We start from the raw sequence: 15,124 nt of genomic DNA, 5'->3' as shown, positions 1-15,124 counted from the left end.
ATGTGCATGTGTGGGTGAGTATTAAGGTGTGTATGTGTGTAGGTATGTGTGTGTGGTGTGTGTGTGTGGTATGTGATGTGCATGTGTGGGTATTAAGGTGTGTATGTGTGTAGGTATGTGTGTGTGGTGTGTGTGTGTGTGTGTGGTATGTGATGTGTATATGTGGGTGGATATTAAGGTGTGTGTTTGTGGGGTATGTGTGCCCTGTGTGTATATGGTGTGTGTGTGGGGGTATTAAAGGGTGTGTGTGGTCTGTGTTTTGTGTGTTTGTGTGTGTGTTCAGCACAGTTGAATATATCTACTTCTATTTTCTATTTTTCATGTATCATTTTCTGCAGCCCCAGCTCCTGTGGTCTCTCATGCATCGACAGTTCAGGGGTCAACCAAGGAGCGTAAGGAAGTTCACATGCCGATTTGGGAGCTCACTATCTATGGTGCCTTGAGTTCTTGTTCTCCCCATGTAGGATAAACTGTCCTCAAATGAAAGATTCTACAAATATAGCTCTCAGTGAAGTTCCCTTCTTTCAAAGGTTGGGTGCTCTCTAGTTTAGCCTCTCCAGTTTAGTTTCTAAAATGATTTTTGCCAAGTTTATTACCGTGTGTTAGATAAGTAGTTCAATATACACCTATCATTTGAAGTAGAACTTGATGCCATCTTCCTGGTCTGTACCTCTTTTTTGTTTGTTTGTTTGTTTGTTTGTTTGTTTCGAGACAGGGTTTCTCTGTGTAGCCCTGGCTGTCCTGGAACTCACTCTGTAGACCAGGCTGGCCTCAAACTCAGAAATTCGCCTGCCTCTGCCTCCCAAGTGCTGGGATTTAAGGTGTGTGCCCCACCACCGCCCGGCTGGTCTTTTCCTCTTGATCTTTTATCCAATGAACACCTTCCTTTACCTGGAAGAATCACAGCACGACGTGATGGTGGCTCTCATTCCTTGGACCGTCTGGACTGGGTGTCTGTCTCAGTGTCCGTATGTGGGGGAGTTGGCTGCAAGGAAAACAGCATTGCAGGTGCTGCCTGGGGGTGCTTTTGGGGGTGGGTATATGCATGTTCATATACATGAGTAGGAAGTCAACCTCACGTGCCACTCCTGGGCTAAGATCATCTTATTTTAAGACAGGGTCCCTTACTTTGACTAGAACTCGTTGCTTAGATGAGGCTTGCTTTGGCTGGTTTGTAAGCCCCAAGGATCTGCTCCTTCCACCCCAGATATGCTGTGATTACAGCATATCTCACCATGATGGCTTTTTCTTTTCCAGGACAAATCATGTCCTCATGCTCACATGATAAGCATTTGACCAAATAAGATACCTCCCCAGCCTCCATTTGGAAACTTCCTGAGCATCTGTGGGGGACGCAACTGGGCTAAACCCAAGGGATCCTCGTGGCAGTGATCATAGCCTCTCTACGCAGCCTCGATCATAGCCTCTCTACGCAGCCATCAGGGCCAAGAAAACAACATGCACCAAGCGAAAGGCCAACAAATGTTGCCTTGACCTGAATTTCAGTTCATATCCTTGCTCCCAAAGAGCTCACAAGGGACATGCTCATCAAAAACAGCAATAACAATTTCACTCAGAAACACAACCACCTATGAGACACGATTCAGGCTCAACTGAAAACAGCTGTGTGAACAACAACAACAACAACAACAACAACAACAAAACAAAACCAACCCCCCCAAAACAAAACAAAACAAAACAAAAACAGAGCCAGGCAGTGGTGGCACATTCCTTTAATCCCAGCACTTGGGAGGCAGGCAGATTTCTGAGTTTGAGATCAGCCTGGTCTACAGAGTGAGTTCCAGGATAGCCAGGGCTATACAGAGAAACCCTGTCTCGAGAAAACCAAAAACCAAAACAAACAACCCCAAAAAACAAGAACAGAAACAAACAAAACAAAACCAAAAAAACCCCAAAAAACAAAAAAACAAAAAACCCCCGGCTGTGTGATGGAATATCCTGCACATTAAAAACAGCACCCAGGACTCATATGAACCCAAATGTGGTTCATGTTTGGCATCTGTAAGGCCCTGTTTATAATCCTTAGTACTGCATAAACAAAACAAGAAGTATGTGTAATCCAGCTACGTGGTATTAGGGTATACATTTCATAATTTTCTCAGTTTCTCCAACTCCAAATGGCTGAAGAAGCCCTGAATTTATTACCAGGATCCCTGTGCTTGCAGTTCCAGCACTGCGGAGAACTCAAACTTATTTGTGGTTTATAGAGAGCAAGAGTCCAATGTGGAGTCTTGAAACGAAGCTTGCGCTACAGAGTGACCTTGGCTTAGAGTTATGTCCTGTATAGACCAGAGTCCTGGTCACACAAAACGGTACTTGGCAAAAGGAGTTATCAGTTGGTCAGCTGCAGCTTAGCTAGGCCTGTGTCCTCTGGAGGAAGGGGCTCCTGCACATCCTTGGTGTCAATCGTTAGGATAAGAGTGATGAGGGAGATCTAATCCCTGCTGGGATCAAGGTGGCAGTGACAACGGGCAGATAGATAAGAAGCCATCACTTATAATGTGCCCCTGTGCTGTGCTGTGCTCATCACAAACATGACATGAGTAAGAATCACAGACTGGGGATCTAAGTGTCATGCTCCATCAAGCTCCTAACTGCTCGTCGCCTGCTCCACTGGAGTCTCCATCTCTCATGAATAGCAACTCCATGCTTCTGGGTGCTTATTCCAATCACTCTGCAGCTGCCCCTGATTTTCTGTATTCTGTCCAGGAGATCGCACCCCAGTTGATTTACCCCTGGGGTCTTCCGCTGCACCAACCTTTCAGGTGTCCAGGTTAGAACTCAACGATAATTGCATAGCCATTTCTTTTAGGAAAAGGGATTTTAGTTGTCCTCTAATTCAGTGGATCAATCCACAGACCATGACTCCAGGTCAACTGGAGCCCAGATCCACAATTTTCTAGTTCTGTGAATATGGGAGAATGTTCCTTTCTTAAAGGTCATAGCATTGCCTTCCCTCTAGCCATCCCAACTAGCTCAGGCCTGAAGATAGCTGGAGAGGTCACTAGCTCTGCTTTGCTTCTGTCTACAAATATGATGCAATTTTGTGATTCCTTTAGATAGAATTCCTCAACCCTTTGGGAGCAGCATTTCTACTTTACAAAGGGATCAGGCAGTGGGGATTAACTTACAGAGTGACTTGAAGGGTGTGAGCTCTTGTGTTCACACTGGACAGTTCCACATGACCAAAGGGCACTTTACTGTAGGGTCATAATTCTTGGGTCACCCATGACAGTTTCCACTGAAGGGGAGGCATTTCAATTAGCTACATATGCCATTAGTCTGATGTGATATTTGCTGCTCTTCAAAACAAAACAATAGAAAACTTCTTTTGATTTTTAATCAGAAAAACATCATTATAACTTCTTATCCCCCTCCAGTCATTCCAGAGACACAGTGAACTGGATGACATAATGGGGCACTGCTGCTCTAGACAGGGTTTCGATATCTAGCCCTGCCAGGTTGCCTCTAACTTATGGCCATCCTCCTGCCTCTGCATTCTGCATGCTGGGATGATACCTAGGTGCTAGAATATGATTTTTACTTCAATGAGTTCAGTTATACAACATTCCTGAGGTCAGGGAGTGACACTTTACATTTGGAAAAAGGCAGGCAGTGCCCCAGAATGGAAGTGGAGACAGACTGAGGTTGGGATGGGAGCTGTCAATGGAACTCTTGGGGGATTTTGATGGAAGGCACAGTTACTTAGTAGACCTAGCCTTTCTTCATCCTGAAATGAGTGTAATGTCTTAAATTGAGGGAGAGTCATACTAGGGGGACAGAGTAGGGTTAGGCTCAGTACCATTCTGTGTCAGGTAGATGTCCCATGCCCATATCAGGAGGAGGAGGGAACTAACTTCAGTCTTCGTCACCTCACGAAGTTGCCAAGCTGGTGGAAGCTGTGCTCTGATCCATAGGCTGCCCTGGCTCCAATCGGGTGGTTAGGTAAGAAGAGTGGATGCCTCAGTCACTCAGTACCTCTGGTCATAGATGGGTCAGTCCCAAGTTGAGCTGGGAGTAACCAAGTAGAGGGATGGATGGTAGGAGGGTTTTGGATTCAGCACTTGCCTGTCCATGAGTGAGACAATGGCAGAAAGACTTAAAGGTCGTGAAAAAGGCTGGAATACCAATGCACAGAGAGAAAACAGGAAAGTAAATGGCTTTCCTGGGAAGCTTCATCTTCATCTAATGGAGTGAGCATCACCATGGAAACACACCTCTGGGTGTGTTTATGGGGTGTTTCTACAAAGATTCACCTGAAGGGGGAGTGCCCATGCTGAAGTTGGGTAACACTCTCCCTTGGGCTGAAGAAGAGGAGGAGGAAGAGAAGGAAGAGGAGAAGGAGGAGGAGGAGGAGGAAGAGGAAGAGGATGAGGAGAAAAGAAGAAGAAGAAGAAGAAGAAGAAGAAGAAGAAGAAGAAGAAGAAGAAGAAGAAGAAGAAGAAGAAGAAGAAGAAGAAGAAGAAGAAGGCAAGCAAGCTGGGCATAAGCATCCAACTCCTGACTATGTGAGCCACAACACTATAACAGGGTTGTATACTCAAGCTGCGACCAAAGCAAACTCTTTCTTCCCCCCCATCTGTCTCTGTGTCTTTCTGTCTCTGTGGCTCCCTCTCTCCCATTTATTTATGTACTTACTTACTTACTTACTTACTTACTTACTGACAGGGTCTCATGTATTCAAGACCAGCCTGAACTTGCCCTGTTCCCTGGGATAACCTTGCACTTCTGGCCCTCTGCCTCTAGCATTAGCTTTCTGGGGAGGTGGGATTGCCAGGGCCTTGAACATGCTAATCAAGCACTCTACCACATCCCCAGTCCATAGCAACAAAAATGTAACTAATACATCCCCTCGTGCCAATTACCCTGTTATCATTCATGGTGGGCTTTGCCAGTGTCAGGCCCTGGCCCAGCATAGTATATGTAGGTATTGCCTTTGGCCTTTCGATATCCACATGAGGCAATTTTTCTGTTCTCGTAAGTAAACTTTTGAGGAGAGATGGGGTGGGAGAAGGAGTGTTGGGGGGAAGGTTCTTGTGGAAGATGCTGGGAGGGGCAGGGTTAAGAACATGCTCCCCAAAGCAAGGGGAGCAATAAATGTCTGTAGGAAGGTGAGCTTGGTAGTCAAGCTCATGCTGGATGGCACCTAGGCTTTGGCACAGGTCAGGTACCTGCTGCTCATGCTAAGGCAGCTATGAACACAGGGGCACACCCCCTCCGTCCCCTTCAAGGTGTGTGTGTGTGTGTGTGTGTGTGTGTGTACTTGCCATGGCACATTCGTGGAGGTCAGAGAACCACCTTGGGTGCCAGCCCTCACCTTCTGCCTTGCTTTTGAGACAAGGTCTCTGTTGTTTGCCACATAGTGTCTCTGGCTAGTTGGCACGAATGTTTCCGGGGACTCTCTTGTCTCAGCCTCCCTCCTCACTATGGCTGGCTTTATGCAGGTTCTGGACCATTGAATCCAGGTCCTCACATTTGTGTGGCGAGAACTCCCTTCATGGAGTAAATTCTGCAGCCCTGAAGATAGCACTTAAATTTACAAATTGATTTTCCCAGTATGAATAGTTGAGAAAGACATGTCCCAGTCCACAGTTCATAGGGAACCGCATCCTACTGTGCAAAGGAAGTATTTGTTTATCTACCAGAAAATGCTTCAGGGTGCCAAGCAAGCTTCATCTAGTGGCTATGTTTGGCATGGGCAGGGATTTTACCCTCCCAGATATTTGCTGTTTCATTTTTAGAGGGGTGTCAGATAAAGCTCCATTAAGTCTTGCATTAGACAGTTCTCTGGGTGCTTCTCATCTTAGAATCATCTAGAAACGTACATACATTTGTTTGTTTGTTTGCTTGCTGGCTGGCTTTTTGAGACAGGATTTCTATGTATACTTCTGGCTGTCCTCACGCTCACAGAGATCAGCCTGCCTCTGCTTCTCCCATCCTGGAAAGAAACTTTAAATAGCCCGAGCTGAGCTTGTAATTTAACGAGCCTGGTAAGAATCTCAGAGCTCCCCAGAGGGTCTAATGTGCCTCTTGCTTAGTCAGCGGGAGCCTCCATCAGATCTCTGGACCACCCAGACTACCTTAGGAATCTCACCTCTTCACCTGTTAAGAGCAGGCAGTGAGCTCTGTCCTCCTCAATAGCCATGGTGAGGATTCAGGGAGCCACGCCTATCAAGGGGACTTGCCCTCTGAAAACGGATCGTTTACCAACATCACTGTTCAACAAGCGAATATTTCCTGTTTCTAAGTTCGCATGTTTTGTCTTACTCAAGAGTAAACTCAGCCAGTGACTAAGGTTAGGCTTTCTCAACCATGGGTTGAATCCTGTTTTTACCTATGTAAGTGACAGAGGGGGACCCCAGGCTTATTTTGAAGTCATCCTACCTCCTGTAGACCTCTAATGGATAGGGAAGCCAGTTGGCCAAGCTGCCATCTGGGAACAGCTCATTTTGCAAGTGAAAAAGGAGAAACTAACAGTTGAATCTGTCTTTTTCACTACAGGGACAACCTCACTGGGAGAGCAGAAGGCTCTGCCTCCCTCTGAAGCCCCAGCTCAGAGGCTCCAGGAGTGACTGTCACCCCATTCATTTCCCATCCATCACCTCCAAATGGAGAAGAGGAGACATCAGCCATGTGAGGCCTGATCCTTGGTGCCCACACCATGGTGGTGATGGCCATGTGTGAGACACTGCATCTCACGGGCTGGACATCAAAATGTTGGTCGCTCCACAGTTTACCCTCCCATCACCTCAGAAGAGCCACTTTCTTATGGGTTTCCTAAGCTTCTGTCCTGAATCTCAGAGCTACAAAGTACTGGGAGATACAGATGAAGGGCTTCCACGATGCAGCCTGTTGCCTTTCATCTCCCTACTGGCCCTGACACCACAGGCTGGAGGCTTGGAGGAAGGAGGGAGCACCACCCTCAAGTGATAGGGAGGCCTTCCTAGATGGCCCTTCTCACCTTGTGAAATAATAGCAGACACATGAAGTTCCAGAGAAAGTATTTCCTCATCCGCTGACCATGGCTGATACTGGAATGTGGCAGCTGTTTCCTGGACTCTCGCCCCACTGTCTACAAGACCCTCCCTCCAGAGAGCATGGAGGAAAATCCAGATTCTTTGCACAGAAAGGGACTGCTTGTGACCGAGATGTAAACCATTTGGAAGGGAGGCCAGGACTCCCCACTTGCGATTCCCACCCCATTTTTCAAACTCTTGCCCAACATCAGGCTCTCTGGGATTCTGGCCAAGTGTTGTTCCCCTATAAATGTCTTATCAGATGGTTTATGAAATTAGGCTTTGTTGCCATATAGCATATTTCCAAACAAACACTGTTTCCAGGGTAGCTAAGGGTGAAGCCTTTGACCCTTACTATATCACAAGGCACATCAAACACTGAAGAAATTAATGTGTAAATGGATAGTGAGACAAGAGTGACAATAATAATAATAATAATAATAATAATAATAATAATGATAATAATAATAAAAAGCTGGGGGAGGTATGGTCCTTTGATTTTAAGGTTAGTGGGCCTATGGGGTGCTGCGGGATAAACAGTGGGGTGAAGGACCTAGAATTTGGGTTCTAGACTGAATTTGATTTTCTTTGATTTCAGAAAAATCAAAATGCCTGAAGAGAGTTTCAGTTTTCTCAACAGTTAAAAAATTGAGACAGTGGGGTGGTGGTGGCGCATTAATCTCAGCACTGGGAGACAGTGGGGCAGTGGTGGAGCATTAATCTCAGCACTGGGAGGCAGAGGAAGGAGGAACTGTGACTTCGAGGCCAGCCTGGTCTACAGGGTAAGTTCCAGGACAGCCAGGGCTACACAGAGAAACCCTGTCTTGAATAACCAACCAACAAACAAACAAACACCTGAGAAAAGTGTTAGAGAGGAAGATGTGGCTGGAGGGATGCCTCAGTCAGTGAAATGCTTCCTTTGAGAGTGTGAGGCCCTAAGTTTGGATCCCCAAAACCCACACAAGAAGCCAGACACAGTGGTGAGCTCCTGTAACCCCAGCAGGAGGATGGGTGAGATGGGAGGCAGAGAGAGGTCATGACCTATGAGGCTGTGCCTGGACTTTTTTTTTTCTTCCTTTTTTAAAATTCAGGTGTCAGTCAAACCAGAGTCCTCATGCTCACACAGCAAGCTCTCTTATCCACTAAGGTATTTCCCAGGCCCCTAAAAAACTGGCTTCCCTATTAGCATTTAGTCAAGCTTAGGACATGATGAGAGAGGAAACTTATCCTGTTGGACTAGGACGGTCCTGACCATCCATCTAACCACCCAGAGTTCCATTCCACAAAGGATGGGGGCCAGAAATGTCCTTAAAAGCTCTTGGTAAGGGACAGATTCCATGAATATAAGAAGTTCTTAACTAAAGGCACTTAAAGAGGACAAGAGACCCTCTTCTAGCTGTTGCCTGTGCGGCAAAGCCTGTCAAACACCTGGTTTTGTCAATAAAGTTTCATTGGAATGAAGACATACATGCTCCATGACTGCTTTTACCTTACGACCACAGATCTGAGTGGTTGTAGCACAGTCTATGTTCTGAAGCAAAAAAATACTGCAGCCTCGCCTTTTATAGGAGAAATTTGCTGCTTTCCTCCTTCAGCCCCAAGAGAGAATGCTGACCCTATCTATGGCAGGAGGACATAAAAGCTATGTGTCTAGTTCTGTGCCTATAGCTTATCTTACATCTAGTATACAAATTTGTTCAGGAACCTAATCTGCAGGGAGAAGAAAGAGCAAGCAGAGACTCCAGCCTGAAGCTAAAGAGCATGTCCAGTTACAGGTACCCAGGCTGGAGCTCACATATGCCAATTGGAGGCATGGGCACAGGCTGACACTCTCAGAGCAGAGCAGTGGAGATAGCTGGAGAGGCCTGATAGCCTTTTCCAGAAAGACTGTCTGATTGTTCTTGCTCTACAGAAATGGAGGAAGAGGAAGAGGAAGAGGAAGAGGAGGAAGAGGAGGAGGAAGAAGAAGAAGGAGAAATAGGAGGAGGAGGAAGAGGAAAAGGAGAAATAGGAGGAAAGTACAGTGGGTTGGTCTGATGTTTGTATGTTAATGTTAAAATTGGGTCCCCAAGACCTGGTTGTCCCAGAGGTGAGATAATCTGTATGTAGAGCCAAGTGATGTTGTGTAACCTTGTCCCTAAGTTATTTTTGAGCGGTAAATAAAGATTTCAATAGTCAATAGCTGGGTAGAAGAGACATAGGTGGGGTTTAGGAATTTTGGGTTTGGGGGTCCGAGGAGAACCATGAGGGGACGAAGAAGGTGGAGGAGGAGGGAAAAGTTGCCATGGGTTTAGGTGAGTCATAAAAACATGGCCTTGAGGGCTGGCCAATTGGAGCTAAGAGCAACCCAAATAACACATAATAACTTGGGCTTATCAATAAAAAATAGACTTTAATGACATAGAGGGTAGATATCTGCCCAGCTCTTACACTGTTTAAGACTTATTATAAATATAAAGATCGTGAGTGTCTTATCCAGAAACTAAATGGTCTAAAGTGGGGTAGAAACCCCTGAGGTGAGATTAAATAATTTCTACAACAGGAGAGCTTCTGATAGACTGATGGGATACGTACAGGTCTAAGTTAAGAGGACTTCTTTATCCTGTTCACTGCATAGCTAATAGTCAAGGGGATACAAGTTTTTACAGAGTGTCTGTCATACGTCTGTCTTTGGCAGATACTGGAGAGTCACTTGGCTCAGGCAGCACCTCCTGGAGGGTGTCTAACAGCAAAGACAACCTCTCTATTTTCCCTCTCAGTAACGCAGATGGGCTGCTCTGACAGGCCCCGCCTTCCTCCCCTCCCACTGACTGCTCCGATAGGCCCCGCCTTCCTCCCCTCCCACTGACTGCTCTGACAAGTCCCGCCTTCCTTCTCTCCCACCACACCCCACCGAGGTACCAGTACTTGAGTGAACAGAGATGGCCTGAAATGATTCCAGTGGGCTTGCACTCAGGCAGAGCTGGGGAGGAGGAGCTGCTGACCTTCCAGGACAGGCTGTCTTCCGTGGAACACGCTGTTGCAGGATAGTATCCTTTGTCCTGAAACCTGGAGAGGGGCTACCTCCCTCCTGGAACCTCTGAGCTGAGAACATTTCTCCTAGTTTTTAGTTGAGACTTTCATAAAAACAAAACAAAACAAAACCAAAAAAAAAAAAAAAAAATCCCAGTATATATTGCAGGCATTTATACACTATTTTATTTTTCTTTACTAGATGGTGACCATCTCTGGCATAGAACCAGGGCTGGTCCACAGAGGATATATCTTAGATATACATGGTATGAATTACTGAATCTTAAAGTCTGCTATGTGGTGGTTTCCAGGTTGGGCTATCCCAAAGGAAAGAACAACCTCTAAGCAGGACCAATCAATCTACCTTGGAGCAAGCAGAAACCATGACCATTACATAATTATGATCATGCCCAAATTTGTGACTGGCCAATGTGGCAACCATAAGCATAGGCTACACACTCCACCTGGCTGCAGGCTGAATCTTAGACGAAACTAAGCACGGTATGATATTCTTACAGAGTCAAGAAGGGTGATCAGGGTGTGAACAGGAACAGGCCATGTTGGTGGAGGAGCTAAGGAACTAACTGGCCATGGCTGGCATACCTGTGGTAAGGGAAGCGGCTCTTCTTCCACAATGGATGAGGAAGGTGACTGTCCCCTCTGTCTGGGTTGGACACCTAGGCTTGTCACTCAACTTCCAGTCAATGTGTTCCAGGGCAGGTGTCGGGGCAGGGTATCAATTGTCCTTGGTCTTGGAGGAGAGACATGGTTGGGCTACTGTTTGTGATGTTGTTAACTATTATACCCTGACACTGTAGACAGCTCATGTCCTCATCAAATCAGTCTCCTCAAACCAATCATTCCTTATTCTGGAATGCCCAGGGACCAGTTGATAACCTGAGTTTAGGAAATCAATCTTCTGGAGATGTTCTTGGAAATTCCTTGATTCAGAAAAGCCACTTGCTTGGGCTACCCAGCAACTCTGCTCTTTCTACCTTTCGGGTAAACTTCCACTTTGGATTATGGTACAACAGATCTGTATGGTGGGTTGTAAGCTGGAAGAAGTATATATAATTCTTGGTGTCAAATTTACTAGAAAGCCAAGTGATCCTTGAGATAAACTACCTGGTTACCTAGCCTCCCCCAAGTTCCCTTGCTTTGTGGGCCTGTGGGCTGGACCCAAGGTGTTACACATACTAAGAAATTCTCTATAAGGAGCCACCTCACCCCCTTGTAAGTACCTTCCTGGAACCAAATACTTCATTTGTGTGAACTTAATTTGTAACGTTAAAAAAAGAAAGAAAATGGCCTCAAAAATAAATATAAAGCACAGTAAGTATGCAAAAGCAACAACTGAATTAAAAACCAGGTTATTTATGTTCCTTTTTGAAGGTTTTCCTTTATGAGCAGAGCTGACCAAGTTTTCTAAAAATATGAGCCCGGTGATGTGGGACAGAGAAGAGCACCTTTGTACCGATCTTTTTCATGGCTCCTAGGGCCTTGAAACTGTGCTCCAAATTAGTCGTCCCTAGAAAACACCTTCTGTGGGTTTAAGGTACCGCAGGTACTGCAGGGCCCACCCAGTGGCATCTGTCACACAGGATGGCTTCCTTTGCTCCCCTTTCATTGACTTTAACTCTTTGAACTTCTCAACAGGTCCTTAAGCCTTCCTTTGTCCTTTGACATCAAAACAACAGGTTCATTTCTGGAGGAGATGAAACCGAGCTTAGGGAGCCGCCTTCATTTCCTATGTGTTTAGCACAGAACTGGCTCTTCAGCTCCAACTGCTGCCTGGCATATGGAGATTAAACCCAAGTCCTAATGCTTTCTGCCCTCACAAATCAACCCAGAACTGGCCCTCTACTGGCTTCAAATAACTTTTTACCATCCTTTAAAACTGTGCTCATAATCAAACGAGAAATTTCTTCTGACTAAATGATTTATTTCCCAAACTGTGGCTTTTCTTGATCCTTTTGTAGATCTGAGAATCCATACACATCATATTTATTTTTTCCTAGATATGGTGAGGTAGAAAACCACTTTAATACTTAAAAGTAAAAAGTGAGTTATTAAAAAGCAGATGTACCGGGGCTGGAGAGATGGCTCAGCAGTTAAGAGCACTGACTGTTCTAAAGGTCCTGAGTTCAATTTCCAGCAACCACATGGTGGTTCACAACCATCTGTAATGGGATCTGATGCCCTCTTGTGGTGTGTCTGAATATAGCGACAGTTTACTGATATACATAAAATAAATACATTTAAAAAAAAAGCGGATGTACCTCGTCCCCTTCAGGAGTCATGTGATTTAGGACTACCACTCTGAGCTTGAGTGGACAGAGGGACGTTTAGGCTACAGATAAACACCAACTCTGGTGGTGGTGGGGTGACTGTCCCCTCTGTCTGGGTTGGACACCTAGGCTTGTCACTCAACTTCCAGTCAGTGTGTTCCAGGGCAGGTATTAAGAAACAATCCTAGCCGGGTGGTGGTGATGCATGCCTTTAATCCCAGCACTTGGGAGGCAGAGGCAGGCGGAATTCTGAGTTTGAGGCCAGCCTGGTCTACAGAGTGAGTTCTAGGACAGCCAGGGCTACACAGAGAAACCCTGTCTCAAAAAAAAACAAAACAAAACAAAAAAAAAAAAAAAAAAAAAAAAAAAAAAAAAAGAAAGAAAGAAAAGAAAAAAAAGAAACAATCCTAAAATGGGAAACAAAGCAACTTCAACTTTGGAGCAGCAAGACAGGTGACATTACCCTTTTGGGACAGGTTGAGTATTGAAACTTCTGCACTGTATTGCTAATTCAAGAATCCAGAGTCATTATTTCTTGCCTACTCCTCTGGATAATAAGCGAGCCTATGGCACAGTTTAAGAGGCTACTGTAAGAACTATTTTAACCAGTGTTAGCAATTGAATCTGACTATCAACATACATACTTGCTTAAATCAAATTGCATGAGCTATACTTTTATAATAAAAGATTTAATAATGTGCCCAAGACACAGTAGAATTACCCTTCCTCCTCTTAGTGGTCAGAAGGCATGAAGGAAAATCCCACTGCTCTTAGAGGCTTAGTTACTTTATTAGTACAGATAAAACCATTATGATTAAGTCAAAATTATAGCATAGCCAAAGTATGTAAAATGGAATTCTTTACATTGTATTTTAGTCAGGTGAATGTGAAACCAGACTGTATTTCTTTTGCCCAAACCCTCTTCAGAAGATGAGAAACAGACTCTGGGCTTTACACACATATCTAGGAGCCCAACTCAGAACTTGTCAATACCGTAGTTTTCCTGGGCTTAACCCTCTCCAGTTGTTCTTGATGGATGGGGAGTTCCGCTCAGTTGTTCTTGATGGATGGGGAGTTCTGCTCGGCAGGGAGTGGGAAGGGTCCAGCCAAGTTCATGATTACCCACAGCATCTCTCAGTTTGCTCTCTGCAGATGCCATTTGGCAGATGAGTGGGTACCAGCTGTGGGAAAGTCCTAGTCCGTGCCTACTACCCTGTCTCCCTCTGTCTTAGTTAGGGTTTTACTGTTATGTGCAGACACCATGACCAAGGCAAGTCTTATAAAGGACAACATTATTGGGGTTGGCTTACAGATTCAGAGGTTCAGTCCATTATCATCAAGGTGGGAAGCATGGCAGCATCCAGGCAGGCATGGTGCAGGAGGAGCTGAGAGTTCTACATCTTCATCTGAAGGCTGCTAGCAGACTACTGGCTTCCAGGTAGCTAGGATGAGGGTCTTAAAGCTCACACCCACAGTGACACACCTACTCCAACAAGGCCACACCTATTCCAACAGGGCCACATCTAGTAGTGCCACTCCCTGGGCCAAGCATATACAAACCTTAACATTCCACTCCCTGGCCCCCATAGGCTTGTTCAAATATATGAGTCTATGGGTGGGCACACCTAAACATAGCATAATAAAAAAGTACATTTAGTCCAACTTCCAAAGCCTGTAGCAGTCTCCACAAGTCCAAAGTTCAAAGTCTCTTCTGAGATTCATCCAATCACTTAACTGTAATCCCCAAAACAAGATAGGAAACCGGCTGGGCAAACTCCAAACTCTGCACTCCATGGCTAATGTCAAAGTCAGATCACCATTCCTTTTTCATCGTTATTGATGTCTGTCTCCTGGGCTGGTTCCACTCCATTAGCAGCTTTCCTCAGCAGATATCTCATGGCTCTGGCATCTCAAACATCTTGGGATCTCCAAGGCAACTTCAACATTACAGCTTCTTGTTCCAATGTCTGGGATCCACACATGATCTTCTGGGCTCCTCCAAAGGGCTGGCGTCACTTCTCCAGCTATGCCCTCTGGTAGCACTCTAAGCTCAGGTTGATCCATTCCACTGTTGCTGCTGTTCTTGGTGATCATTCCATGGTACTGGCATCTCCAATACACTGGGATCTTCCACTGCAACTAGGCTTCATCAATAGCCTCTCATAGGCTCTCTTCACGTTGCCAAGACTCAAATCCTTTGCTTGACCCCATCAGTCCTGGGTCATCAACTGCAACTGAGGCTGTACCTTCACCAATGGCCTTCCATGGTCTCTCACAGTGCCAAGCCTCAGCTGCTCTTCAATGACCCCTTCATGCCTTCAGTACCACCTGGGTGACTCTTACACATTACCAAGTCCTACTGCAGCACAAGGTACAACCTTGGCTATCTCTGGAACACAGCCTTTTTGTGCTTTCAGAAAACACTTCCCAGAAGATCTTCTTCTTCTTTTTTTAAAATGTATTTCATGTATGTGAGTATACTGTAGCTGTCTTTAGTCACACCAGATGACAGCATCAGATTTCATTACAGATGGCTGTGAGCCACCATGTGGTTGCTGGGAATTGAACTCAGGACCTCTGGAAGAGCAGTCAGTGCTCTTTACCACTGAGCTATCTCTCCAGCAACGCTGGTTCCTTCTTAATCACCACTAATTCCTTAGCTCCAGCTAATCACTGTCAATTATCCCAGTAGTCTCCTTGTCCTCTTGACTCTAAAGTCAGAGCCACATGGCCGAAGCTGCCGAGTTCTGCTGTTTGCTGGGGCTGGACCATTCCCCATCCCCCTGC

General features: G+C 45.6%; 1 protein-coding gene across 4 annotated transcripts in view; it reads right to left on the bottom strand.

Annotated features, from left to right (window-relative positions):
- Cep112 (centrosomal protein 112) overlaps nt 1-15,124 on the bottom strand; it is a 507,666-nt gene that overhangs the window by 42,337 nt on the left and 450,205 nt on the right. The window contains exons 29-31 of one of the 4 annotated variants that reach the window (XR_004113081.1): nt 10,653-10,800; nt 10,022-10,153; nt 892-985 (exon numbers count right to left, since the gene is read on the bottom strand). The exons of 2 other annotated variants lie outside the window; for them this stretch is intronic. The gene's annotated coding sequence lies outside the window, so the exon portion shown is untranslated. The remainder of the gene's footprint in view (nt 1-891; nt 986-10,021; nt 10,154-10,652; nt 10,801-15,124) is intronic. One more of the 4 variants, XR_004113080.1, reaches the window with a different exon arrangement.

This window comes from Mastomys coucha, unplaced genomic scaffold (genome assembly GCF_008632895.1).
Source record: "Mastomys coucha isolate ucsf_1 unplaced genomic scaffold, UCSF_Mcou_1 pScaffold5, whole genome shotgun sequence".
Taxonomy (NCBI): Eukaryota; Metazoa; Chordata; class Mammalia; order Rodentia; family Muridae; genus Mastomys; species Mastomys coucha.
Note: the sequence above shows the minus strand (reverse complement) of the source record. Positions and strands in the feature narration are given on the sequence as shown.